This window comes from Lissotriton vulgaris, chromosome 6 (genome assembly GCF_964263255.1).
Source record: "Lissotriton vulgaris chromosome 6, aLisVul1.2, whole genome shotgun sequence".
Lineage (NCBI taxonomy): Eukaryota > Metazoa > Chordata > Amphibia > Caudata > Salamandridae > Lissotriton > Lissotriton vulgaris.
Genome location: NC_141694.1, coordinates 1,704,731,686 through 1,704,746,064, shown reverse-complemented (window position 1 = coordinate 1,704,746,064; position 14,379 = coordinate 1,704,731,686).

The following is a 14,379-nucleotide window of genomic DNA, read 5'->3' as shown; positions in this document are numbered from 1 at the left end:
GAAGAGGGTGCAGAAGGTGTTGACCAAGAGCGAGATTGAATAGAGAAGAAGCAAAGAAAAAGTTTCCCTGTTGCGGGTGCAGAAAATTGAGGCATTGGAAAAACAAGTGTAACTGATACAGAATAATAACAACCAAAATCAAAATGTAAATCAACAGACGCAGAATGAGGTGTTAATAGAACAACCACAGCAGGTTGTAAATCTACAGAGTCAATTGTCACCTGCCCCTAAGCCCAATTTTGTGAGTTAAGCCAAGTACAGTGTGGACATCAGATTCCAGGAAGGAAGTGGTAAGAACAATTTTGTAACACCGCAGTCTCTTTTGCAGGATTCTTATTTCGACGATGATATAAAATGACGGTGCCTCAGAGGGGAGGAAGAGGACTGCGTACTTGGTGCATCCTTGCCGGTAGATCAGTCAGGTCCATATATAGATGGTAAGGTTGAAGGGAATGACATCACCTTTTTATTGGGGACTGGTGCTACCCGGTCTGCTGTGAGAACAGCAGACATCCCAAACCTACCCCTCTCGGGAGAAGTGATCCAAGTAGTGGGTGTTTCAAATAAGCAAATTAGGACCCCAATTACAAAACCAATGGAGGTACGTATTGGCAATTTTAAAGAGATGCACAAGTTTGTGTGTGTGTGACTCAAGTCCCGTAAATTTACTAGGAAGGGAATCCTGAAGTATGGGATTTTACAGGAAAAGAAGTAGGATTAATGTCAGATGTAGATCCAGTAAAAGTGACTATAAAAGAAGGTGCAGTTTACCCAAACACTTGACATAACAAAATGAGTCCGGAAATCAAAGCTGGTGTTGCAGCAGAAATTGATCGAATGGTTGAGCAAGGCATTCTGAAAGAAATAATGTGTAGTCCTTGTAATTCATCCCTAATTGGGAAATATAGGGTGGTTCAAGATCAATTAATAAAGTTGTCATACCATGTTGCCCGATAGTGCCAAATCCGACAGTAATTTTATACCAGATACCATGGACAGCAGGATGGTTTACCATAATTGATTTATGCCATGCCTTTTTCTTCATTCCATTGCATCCTGATAGCCAATTTTTATTTTCTTTCAAATTTGAGGAGCGTTTTACATTTGGAATCGTGTTCTTCAAGTATACACTGAAAGTCCTTCAATATTTAACCACATTTTTAAAAAAAGATGTCTCGAATCTCCGGTGTTGCCCAGACAATCATTTTGGTACAATACATTGACGACGTATTGGTCGCATCGAAAACTCGATGTGACTACTTTAGTTACTGATTCAATTGCATTACTAAATCATATGGCAAAAGGTGGACATAGAGGGGCCGATTCCGATTCGGGAAAATGCCCCCCGAACAGCCGTACAGAGCTTTTTTCCCGTACGATTTGTATGGAGAACAGTACCCATACGTACGACCTAGTACGATGTGTATCCAAAGCAGTTCTCCGTACGAATCGTACCTAAGGCCGCACGACTCACTGATCCGTACAGATCATATTCGGAACGCGCAGTACGCGATGTCCGTACGGATCAAAGCTGTATTTTCTGACCCAGCAAGTACGAATCGTATCGACAACACTCCGTACCACTCTTTTTCTATGGGAGCTTAAAACATCAGTAAAAGCATATTTCGCCTCGAAATGCGTACGAAACGGACCCCATACACCCCATGATAGCAGGAGTACGGTGCGTCAGAGTACGGTGCGTACACCCCTGGATTTCAGGGGTACAGTGCGTATGTCCCCCATGCGTACACCACATGAATGTTGGCGTATGGCGCGTAGGGGTACGGTTTGTACCCCCCAAGGCCGTAGGTGTACAGTGCGTACACCCAGTGCGTTTAGGGGTACGGTGCGCATGTGAATGTGTGACTCTTCGCACAAATTGCCTATACGCGACGTGTTCCGTACGAATCACGTATTCATTACCCGGTCCGGATCATACTTGGCAGGTCGTACGGCATGTTTACCAATCCTATGGTTCACTGTGAGAGTCTAATTCGTATGGATTTTGCCTGGTATTTCGTACGGTTTGCGCGGATTCGAACGTATTTCCATCCTACGGATCGTACTACGCGATTCGGATGGATTTGTATGAATCGTATGGAAACAGCTTCGAATACGAATCGTCATACAGATTTGTTTCTCTTATCGGAATCGACCCCAGAGTGTCACCAGAAATTTTTTAATTTTGCAGAAATTTGGTCAAATATTTGGGACACCAAATGGAAAGAGGAGTTAGAAAAGTGACCACAGAAAGAATAAAAATAATAAGACAAATGCAGTTACCACAAACCCAAAAAGAAATAAGGATGTTTCTTGGAGTTGTAGGTTATTGCAGGCAGTGTGCAGGCAGTGGATTGTGGGATTTTCATTACTAGCCAAGCCTTTGATCCAAATGACCAAGAAACAAGCAAAAGATCCCGGAGAGTGGGATGATGAATGCGTGACAGCTTTTTCAAAGTTACAGAAATGTTTGTGTGAAGCACCTGCTCTTGGTATGCCAGATTATTCAAAATAATTTCCATTATTCTGCTACGAGAGAGATAATTGTGCACTCTCAGGCCTAATGTGGCATATTTTTCTGCTACTTTGCCCCACATGGCATCTGCACTGCCAGGTTGTTTAAAAGCTTTAGCTGCAACGTGCATGAGTCAGGAACAAAGCGAATCAATCGTGATGGAACATGCTGTAAAGGTGTATGTCCCCCATTCCGTTGTAATCCTGTTGACAAGGACACAAACTCAGTATCTTACTCCTAGTTGATTGACAAAATATGAGCTAGTCATACTAGGGGCTGAGAATGTAACAATAGTCAGGTGTACTGTCCTAAATCGTGCTACTTTTTTGCCAGATCCATATCACGAAGAGTTGACAGATGAAGTTGAACATGAATGTCTCAACGTCACTGAACTTAGTACCAAACCCCATCCAGACATACACGAAGAATCCTTGAAGAATGCTGAACATGAACTCTTTGTAGATGGTTCGTGCATGCACCATGAGGAAGGAGGATTGAGTGCTGCTTATGCTGTCTGTAAATTGGCTGGAGTCAAGTCTGCACAAGTAGCCCAATTGATAGCTTTAATTAAATTTTGTAAAATTGGGAAAAATTGACAAGTAACCATTTGCACTGACAGTCAGTATGGTTACAGGGTTTTGCATGACTTTGGCCAGCTCTGGATGCAGAGGGATTTCATGACTTCTTCAGAATCCCCCATTAAAAATGGAAATTTTGTGAAAGAATTGATTGAAGCAATTCAAATGCGAAAAGAATTGGCAGTGGTCAAGTGTGCTGCTCACCAATCAGGAAGTAATCCTGTGACAGCCGGTAATCGATATGCTGACCAGGTTGCCCAACATTGTGCTAACAACAAAATAGCAGTAAACAAGTAATCAAGAAAATTGAAGCATGTGGAATCAGCTGCCAACTTATGCTACTTGGGGGTATAGGAACATGGGAAGAAGTAAAAGACCTACAAGAGGAAGTAGACGTAAAGGAGAAAGAGGAGTGGGAGAAAATAGGTTGTCAGAGAAGAGCTGAAGATGGTGTCTGGGTTTATCTGGAAGGAAGACCAGTGATGCCTGACTGTATACTTGCACCCATGGCTAGAATGTATCATGGCGACACCCACGTAGGTAGAGATGCTATGATTAGACTTTTCAAACAGGATTGGTTCAATGCAAGGTTCAGGAATGTTGCAGAGAGACTTTGCCAGAGGTGCTTCACATGTCAACAAATGAATCCAGGCAGGAAAACAATAGTCAGCACAGGAAGAATTGGAAAGGCAGAAGGTCCATTTATAAGACTTCAAATTGATTTTATACAAGTAGTGGAAGCATATCCGACCAGAAGAAATGACAGCTTGACAGTGGCCAAACTCCTATTGAGGGAACTCATTCCTCGATTTGGTTTTCCAGTAACTATTGAATCAGCCAGAGGGTCTCATTTTAATAATGAAATAATTCGATTGATTTGTGAAGCATTTCAAATCGAACAAAAGCTGCACTGTGCATACAGGGCAAAGGCTTCCGGAGTGATAGAACAATTGAATGGCACAATTAAGTCAAGACTGGGAAAGGTGTGTGCAACCACCCCACTGGAGTGGCCTGATGCTTTACCTCTTGTCCTGAAGCGGCTCAGAAGTATCCCAGATAAAAATACTGGTCTGAGTCCCCATGAATTACTCATGGGAAGGGCAATGAGGCAGGCATCTACACCAAGACACAAGCTGTTGAATATCTGATGATTTGGTATTGGAGTATTGCAAAGAGTTGGCTGACCAATTGCATTCTATCTCTCACCAGGTTGAGGAAGACGCTGTTGCCAGCCAGCCGAACCAAGCACATGATCTGAATCCTGGTGATTGGGTATTTGTGAACAATCAAACTCCAGAATCTTGTCTAGCACCAAGGTGGGAGAAACCACATCAGGTTATATTGGTTACAACAACAGTTGTAAAATGTGCAGGCTTGCCTAATTGGATTCAACCAAGTCATACAAAACGTGTGCCAGCACCTGACAAACTAGATCAACAACTAACCCGAGCAGTTGAGGAGGCTGATGGTTGTGCAGCTGAAGGATCACGAATAACAGATCCTGAAGCAGCTGAACAAGAACAACCTAGCACTAGTCAAGATGACTGGATCCCAGAAGTGGACATACCTGAAATAATTTTGAGAACAAGAAGTAAAAAAAGATTAGAGAGACAGGATGAGAGTCAGGACAAGTTAGGAATAGAAGAATGGGCTCAGACAACAGAAAATTAAGATATAAAAGAACCTGAGCAGGACCAGATAAGGATAGAACAATCAACTCAGACAGAGGAAAATAAAAGCACCATCCGCAAGTCTGAGGAGGGACAGATAGGTAATAGAGTAAACACCTAGGCAGAAGAAAAGCAAGAAACTGAAAGACCTGAGCAAGAACAGTAAGGAGAAGAAAACAAGTTCAGGAAGAAGAAGAACAAATCAAAACAAATCCTGAACAAGGTCTGATTAGGGAAGAATAACGCACCCAGGCAGAAACTGCTGAGGTAATAAGCCCTGGACTAGGTCAGATAGAGAGGAACTCTGGAGATAGAAATAATCAAGTTGTGCCACAAATCAATGAAAATAAAAGAACTCTTGAAGCAAGTAAAAGCACAGTGCAAGCTAAAAGAGTCAGGAAAGGTGATAATTGGCCTAGTATTATTAAAAGACTGAAATACTGCCTTAAAACTATAAACGAAGAACCTGAACAAATGAAGTAACAAGACAATCTGGACCACTAAGAAGCCAAAAAGGAGAAGTCCACGATAACAAAGACTGAATAATAGATTCAAGGGTCCTGAGTGGTACATCTTGAAGATTTTGAGAATCTTACAATAGGTGGAGATAGTGACGAAGTATTGAATGCTGATCGAATTGACAAAGAAGTGAGACCAACTTAAAGAAAACAAATCCCCAGGTTGTGTTCTGTGCAAATTTTCTAAAGAGGGGAGAAATCTTCTTAATATAAAATGGCTGAAAATAGAGCTGCTGGAAAATCGAAATGAAACTGTGTAAAGAAATGCTGTAGAATATGTATATGTAGCACATTTCTAGTACTTATAGTATGGTTAGTTCTGACAATAGCCATCCCCTATTTAATGACTGTGAATAAAGGAAATTACACTAATGTATATGGAAAAGTAGCTAACATTAAGCAAGACAGAGTAGATTTAGAAGCATCAGATGAGGCAGATTTATATCACACTAGCACCCTGTCCCGACGTTGTCTGGGCATGAATTGCTGGCGGCCAGTAGTATATTGTTTTGTAGGATTTCGTTTTGATAGCATTTCTTATCTGTGACAGGCCTGTGAAATGCTCTGATTCACAGTGCACTGCTGATGCACTTAAGAGTGCGCGTTCAGTAGTGTGTGAACTTGAGTTTCCCTACTTTATTTTTCCTTGCAATATTATATAGCGCAAACTCGACAACATGGCATGAGCATTACAGAAGAACACATTCATTTGTGGTAGGCACGGGGAGACAAAGCAATTTGCCTGGAATCACAGGATTTTGAGCTGATGCCGAGATTCGAACATAGCTCCCCAGCTCTAAAGTTCACAATTCTGGAACTTGTGGCGGGAGGTGTGTCTAAAAGTGTATGTCGGTGCTGGCCATTATTCTGCAACTTTCTTTCCGCATACCATCACTTGTAGCAGGGTTTCCGTTCTCCCACAGAACTGTGCACAGAGATCTAGAACCTGGGTGAATTAGGGTGACCCAAAACTCACCTTAGTATCAGAAATCCCCTTACCTAGCTAGCTACAGTGTCTCATTGGTCATAACAAACTCCCAATGACTTAGACAATCCAGAACATGAACTTAGGGTACCTCAGGTATCGTGGAACACATGAACACTCTTTCGCTCTATAATCATTTCAAACCACAACGGGGAGTAAAAGAACACACGTGCAAGTTTGAAATATTTATTTTTTCAATGCAAGGTTCTCAAACGCAGTATCTTATATAATACCAACATACATATTATAAAAATCAGAGTTATCAGCATAGTCACTAATCCATAGTAAGTGAACGGTGATAGCATATTATAATGCAAAATCTATAGAAATCTGTATCACCTATATTTCGCGCACCCTATTTAGCATACTATATTATATCTAAGAAGGTCTCATTTGGGTTTTAGCAGGGCAGGCCCATACCTCTAAATGTCAGCAGAAGCAGATCACATCATCAGCTAGCAACTCTCTGTATGCGAAGCACCATCAAGTGTGTTTTTGCATTCTCAGTAACTCTATCCTAAACCCGCGTAGAGCCCAATGTTGGCAGCAACATTATTTGTGTTATGTCTAATGTGGTGCGAGGATCAGGCCTCCCAGCAACCTTGTGTTAGGTTATTCTTAGAGGCTATAGCTCTCAGTGTGCAGACAGTGTACCAAGTGTCCCAGGCACGACTGATATCAGAGCAATAACATATTATTCTTAATAAATCACATCTTCGTCTAGGTTGAAAGCTACAATAATAATTATGTGCCGTGTGCAAACTGAAGCCGAAGGAAAATATGTTGTTTAAACATTGAATAAACTCATGCTAACTTAACACAATATATAGAAAGGCATTAACTATATGACACCCCCCCAATGATCCGAGGACGGTCAAGAAACAAGCCAATAACATAATGAAGGCATAACTTGAAAGCAGAGTTCAATAATATTGAGCCAAGCTAAATGTATGTATATGTATATAAAAAGTAATAACACAAAATATGTATGAATGCCTATAGTGGCCAAACAAAAATGTAAAAAATCTCAAACTTGAGGCCCAATATAAAATCACAGGCCTAGAACATATGAAGCAAATTGTTCATAAGAAAAATGGCACCATTCAGAATTACTAAAAAGTCACGTGCCAGCATAGTGAAAGTCTCCAAAGCCACTCATGGGTGGATAGAATATGCAAAATAGGTAGCCACAGCTTCCAACATGAAATCACTGTCATCATCCGAAAACAGTTCAGCCATCCAATTAAGCAATGGGAAAGAACATACGTGCTTGAAAAGACCTGTTTCAAAAATAGGTAGGTTTTTCCGACACCGCCGTTTTCCGGAAACGGGAATGAAGGGGTTATGGTTTGAATGATATACTACTCGAGTGTCATGATATAAGGCAACAACCGTTGGGCGCCATGTAGCAGGGTTTCCGTTCTCCCACAGAACTGTGCACAGAGATCTAGAACCTGGGTGAATTAGGGTGACCCAAAACTCACCTTAGTATCAGAAATCCCCTTACCTAGCTAGCTACAGTGTGTCATTGGTCATAACAAACTCCCAATGACTTAGACAATCCAGAACATGAACTTAGGGTACCTCAGGTATCGTGGAACACATGAACACTCTTTCACTCTATAATCATTTCAAACCACAACGGGGAGTAAAAGAACACACGTGCAAGTTTGAAATATTTATTTTTTCAATGCAAGGTTCTCAAACGCAGTATCTTATATAATACCAACATACATATTATAAAAATCAGAGTTATCAGCATAGTCACTAATCCATAGTAAGCGAACGGTGATAGCATAATATAATGCAAAATCTACAGAAATCTGTATCACCTATATTTCGCGCACCCTATTTAGCATACTATACTATATCTAAGAAGGCCTCATTTGGGTTTTAGCAGGGCGGGCCCATACCTCTAAATGTCAGCAGAAGCAGATCACATCATCAGCTAGCAACTCTCTGCATGCGAAGCACCATCAAGTATGTTTTTGCATTCTCTGTAACTCTATCTTAAACCCGCGTAGAGCCCAATGTTGGCAGCAACATTATTTGTGTTATGTCTAATGTGGTGCGAGGATCAGGCCTCCCAGCAACCTTGTGTTAGGTTATTCTTAGAGGCTATAGCTCTCAGTGTGCAGACAGTGTACCAAGTGTCCCAGGCACGACTGATATCAGAGCAATAACATATTATTCTTAATAAATCACATCTTTCGTCTAGGTTGAAAGCTACAATAATAATTATGTGTCGTGTGCAAACTGAAGCCGAAGGAAAATATGTTGTTTAAACATTGAATAAACTCATGCTAACTTAACACAATATATAGAAAGGCATTAACTATATGACACACTCTGCATACTTTCATTACGAAAGTACCATGACTCCGCAATGCCATTATAACGCATGGCATTACATTTTATGTGCTTTTACCACGCATACATTTAAAACGAAATTCGTTGTAAATGCATGAATGGTAAAAGCATATTTTTTTTAATGTTTGGATAAGGTAAGTATGGGTATAGGGATATATGTTTTGGGGTACTGAGGTATATGTTTTGGGGTGTTTGGGTATTTTAAGGGTTCAGATATAGTTTTGGGTTATGGGGTACAGGGGTAGTGTTAGGGTTTAGGGATAGGTATGGGTTTTAGGGTACAGGGGTATTTTTAGGGTTCAAGGCTAGGTTTGGGTTTTGGGGTATAGGGGTATTTTTAGGGTTCAGGGGTAGATTTGGGTTTTGGGGTACAGGGGTATTTTAAGTGTTCAGGGCTAGGTTTGGGTTTTGGGGTACAGGGGTATTTTTAGGGTTCAGGGCTAGGTTTGGGTTTTGGGGTACGGGGTATTTTTAGGGTTCAGGGCTAGGTTTGGGTTTTGGGGTACAGGGGTATTTTAGGGTTCAGGGGTAGGTTTGGGTTTTGGGGTACAGGGGTATTTTTTAGTTCAGGGGTAGGTTTGGGTTTTGGGGTACAGGGGTATTTTAAGGGTTCAGGGCTAGGTTTGGGTTTTGGGGTACAGGGGTGTTTTAGGGTTCCGGGGTAGGTTTGGGTTTTGGGGTACAGTGGTATTTTTAGGGTTCAGGGCTAGGTTTGGGTTTTGGCGTACCGGGGTATTTTTAGGGTTCAGGGCTAGGTTTGGGTTTGGGGTACAGGGGTATTTTTAGGGTTGAGGGATAGGTTTGGGTTTTGAGGTACAGGGTATATTTATAGGGTTAGGATGGGTTAGTGTTTAAGGGTGTTGGGGTATTTTAAGGAGTAAGGGTGAGTTATGATTATGGGGTGCAGGGGTATTTAAAGGGAGCAGGGTGGGATTAGCACACGATATGAGACATGGCATGAAGGGCGGAACGTACCCCAGCACACACTCACAGCACAACGCAGACACGCCCACAAGGGACTACTTTGCTGGCACGGTTCTTTTACCTTTTAAATGTATATGGTGGGCGTCTGCATAGCCTATGTCCTTCTGCAGCAACTGCCCTTTCCAACGCTGTATTGGGTGTTGTGATTGGTGCTGTGGTTCCTGAAATTACCCGCCTCAAAGGTTTGGGCTCTCTCTTTATTATATTAACTAGCAGCCCGTCCCGACCTTGGCCGGGAGCATTCAGGCTTCCCTATCCCCCGCCCGCCCCGACATTGTCCAGGAGTCCGGCCCCCGCAGCGATCATTAGTGCCCTTTGTTATTTGGGGCTCTTGGTATTGAGCACAGTGTACTTTTCTTTTGGAGCGATGTGACATTGCTGCTGTTTGGCTTTATCCATGACGTGACCCCCGCCCCGACATTGTCCAGCAGCCCGGGCCCCCGCCCGCCCCGACATTGACCAGCAGCCCGTGCCCCCGCCCGCCCTGTCCCCTGCCTGCCCTCACCCCTGCCTGCCCCGACCCCGCCTGCCCCGACATTGTCCTTGGGTCCCCCGGAGCCTTACCTCAGCTGCCGCTCATCCCCCGTGCTCCTCAGTTCACCGCTCCGCCGCTCCTCGTCCCCGCTCCTCCCGCCTGTCTGCCGCTCCTCACCGCCTGTCCGCCGCTCCTCACCGCTCCTCCCCGCGCCATGTCCGCCGCTCCTCTTCGCGCTCCTGGACGCCGCTCCTCCCCGCGCTCCTGGATGCCGCTCCTCCCCGCGCTCCTGACGTCAGCACGCGGGTCGCGGCCGGCGCTACTTCGAAGGGACTACTTTTTTTTATGTAAATTTTTTAAATAACGCATATTTGTATAGTTTATATAGCCTATGTCCATCTGCACACCCTGACGATTACAATGATGTATTGGGTGTGTGGATTGGCGCTGTGGTTCCCGAGTTTACCCGCCTCAAAGGTTTAAAGTTCTTACTTTATAATAGTAGTATAGATATAGATTATGAATACAAATGATACAGATTTAAATGGTTTTGCAAACTTATTAGTACACTATGTAGAGACCATGGAAGTTAGTGATTGTTATGTGTGTATGAAATTGCCAACATCTGTAGCAGAAGGAGTAACATATCATCATTTGGCATTGACAAAAGGTATTTCATGTTTTCGCTAGTTTATGTTATAGAACTGGAAATTTACAGTATTAATATTCTAACATAGATGTAATTTTTTTCGAAGTTCCTCTGCGGAAGAGTATGAACCCAGTCCTTAGTAGCAGAGGCTCACAGTTCAAGGGTTAATATTTTCTAGCAATGAAAACAACAGAAATAGCGGAAGCACATAAGCACAAGTTAACAAGTAAGTTACATGAAAAATAAAGAAATATTTCTGAATTTAGTAGAGAAAATGAGACAGGATTTTCATAGAGTGGAGTGGTGTGGCTCAGTGGAGTGGTGTGGTTCACTGGTTAGAGGCGGCAGACCCAGAAGCAGAGAACGGCCCGGGATCAGGGTTCAATTCCCAACGCGGCAGGGTTGTGGACAAGGGTCAACGGACTCAATAATTCTCGCTTCGGTGCCTACTCTAACCAGGGATCACACTCGGCAACTCTGGGCATTAAGCTTGCCTCATCTCTACAACGGCCACCCACAGACGCCGGGGATGCCTGGTATCACCTTGGAGATACCCAGAAGGGACCATCTCACAGGGTAAGTCAGGACGGGTTCCCCAGCGGTCTTCAGCGCCAGGACACCCCGAGATGGGGTAACAGTGCGCTTTACAAGTATCATCATCATAGAAGGGCCTCTGAACTGAAACCTTACCTCAGATACCTAAGTGGGCTGAGAAAGAAGACTTAATTACAACTGGCAAGACTCATGCTGCTATGTTCTAGGACCTTGAAAAGAAAGGGAAAATCTGTCTCCATAGGTTAAAAACAGAATATAACAATATATTTTTTGGTTCCAGTGAATGTGAACACAATTTCTTAGTAATTGGGGGATGGGAACTAAAAGGGGGTACAGATCCAGTATTTCCTGGTATTTATTATGTGTGTGGAGATAAAGCTTATTTTGAGCCACCTGATCATTGGTACAGGAGTTGCTATTTTGGAATAGTATTCCCTAAAGTATATCATGTTAAAAGAATCACTGGAAGCAATGAAGAAAATAATGGACTAACACGCAAGAAAAGGGCTAGTTTTTCAGAAATTGTAGGAGACATTTAGTGCATTTATACCTTCAGTGGGAGTAATTGTGAATACGCAAAGAATTTGTAAATTATCTACAGTGGTTGATCTCTTATCGATTGACACTGCAGGAGGATTTTTATTGATCAATACCGAATTGGTTGCGGTCAGATCTATGGTTTTACAAAATCGACTTGGCCTTGATATATTATTGGCAAAAGAGGGCGGAGTCTGTAAAATGTTTAAGGCTCAACATTGTTGCAGATACATTCCAGATAAAAGTGTTGAAATTGGAGGTTATGTCAAAAATATCACAAATTTGGAAGAAGATTTAAACCCACTGGAAATTGACGGCGTGGAAGAAACAAACAAATAGTATTTCCTCCATATGTAGTTGGTTTTCTAACCTAGGTAAAACTATTATAGGTCAAATACTGATGCCAATAATGGGAATAATAATATTAGTTTTAACAATAATGTTTTGGTGCAAATGCTGCAGGAAAAGAAAATGGTATGAAGTGAATGAGAAAGGAGGGGAAAAGAAATTTTGAAAAAATTCAGCTTTAAGAGAAAAGAGGAGATATTTACAAGAGAATGAAAGGTTTGAAAATAAGAAAGGAAAGGGAAAACCTAAAAAAGTTGAAGAAATTGAAATGGAAAATTGCTAAAGTTGGCATCTAATTTAGTGATTGAAATTAGTGATGGAATAAAATGCCATCAATGAGGGGATTGATGGAGCAAGGTTTCATGAAGAGACTTGCTCTGATGCAATCCTCTTAAATTTACGTGTAATATTGTAATCAACATGTTTGTAAATATTAATAATTGCATTACATGTTTTACATTGAAGCTAGAAGAAGCTTGTCTATGTTTTTTACTAACAAGTAACCCGAGTGCCTAAAATGGCTACTGCAGTCTACGTAGTATGACGACTTTCGCTTTGGTGGGAAAACTTTGCAGCTGCGCAGTAACTATTAAAATGGCCGCTTGAAACTCGCATGTTAATGCACATGCTATGCTTAAACTAAATCTCGCACATATTATTAAACTGCTAATGAAAAAGTTAAATAAATTAAAGGGATTAGGGTAGGAATAAGTGGTATTCAGTGCATCCATTAATTTCCGTATTCTAACATGTTTTTTCTTTAACTTTATCATTAGTTCATATTTGGGCCGGGAAGATGACTGAAATTCCTATCCCACCTGATCTGTGTGCAAGCGCACTAAACCCGTCTGGATCCACAATGTGTCAGTTGAAACACAGCCAAGGTCGCTCTAGCTAAAGAAGCGCTTGGGAACCTCACCTCTTGACCCGAAGGAGAAGAAGTCAAAATTTGTATACATTGTAATGAAATGTAATATGAAAAGTGGGTGGGAATAAAGCTTGTGAAAGTAAAATTAAGGGCCAGAAATATTGAACAATGAACTAAAGAAAAGCAGTACATTAGTATGGTGTGATGACCTCTCCCCCATCTCCATGTCCAATCAGAAATAGGGGTTTCACGAATATTGAAACATTGGGGGGTGGTACATACACTTAGAATAGTATAACTAAGGTAGGCTTAGTCAAATAGATGTCACAGACCTATCACCTATGCAGATGACGGCGGATGCCATGGAGATCAGAGACGCTGATCGAGCACTCTGATAGAAGGCTCGATGAGAATAGATGAAGAGAGAGAGAAGAGTCAGAGATATTGATGAAGAAGAATCGGTCCATCCTGAAGGGAAAAGAATCGAAGAGAGTAGTTCGATAGATCGGTGCAATGCTGGCGTTGCACTTAGAAGAAGTCACCTATCTGTCCTAAACCTGTCCTGACCTGTTGTCTCCTGACTACTTGGGAGTCCCTTTCCAGCTCCTTGGCAGAGGTTGGTCCTCACACCATTCTAGGTAAATATAATTCTGTGTAGTATGGCCTTGTACTCTCTCAGTTTCCTCTCTTTCCAGGTACTGTCATCATGAGATTTTAACCAAGTCATTTTATCTTACTCTTGATTATTTCCCTAAAGAAATTGGTGTATGACATGTACTAGTATCTGACTCACAAAATTATTGACTAGATACAACATTTTAAATTCTCTTGAGTCTGTGGTCATTGAAGAATATAAAGTTAATTGTCCTTTCTACCTATTCAGCTAACAACCTGATCTATTGACCAGAAGAAATTAAGATCCAAGGAGATAGGTTTGGTAAAGGTAAAGTCATCACGTAGGAGTATCAATTGATTCCAGCAGTTATTATCAGCTTATATGTGAATGTTTATGGGCCCAGGTGAGCATGGTAGTTATGAATAAATCAAGCTGGTAAACTCGCTGGATCACCGGCGTCATGTGGTCTGGCGACGAGTGTGCGGTGGAAGACGGTGTCAAAGGCTGCTGATAGGTGGAGTAGAATAAGGGCTGCAGAGTGGCCTTGGTCCAGGAGGGTGCGGATTTCGTCTGTGGCGGCGAGTAGGGTGGGCTCAGTGCTATGGTTGCTACGGAATCTGGATTGGGATGGGTCTATGACAGCGTTGTCTTCGATGAATCGTGTCAGTTCCCTGTTGACTATTTTCTCTGCAACTTTGGCCGTGAAGGGGA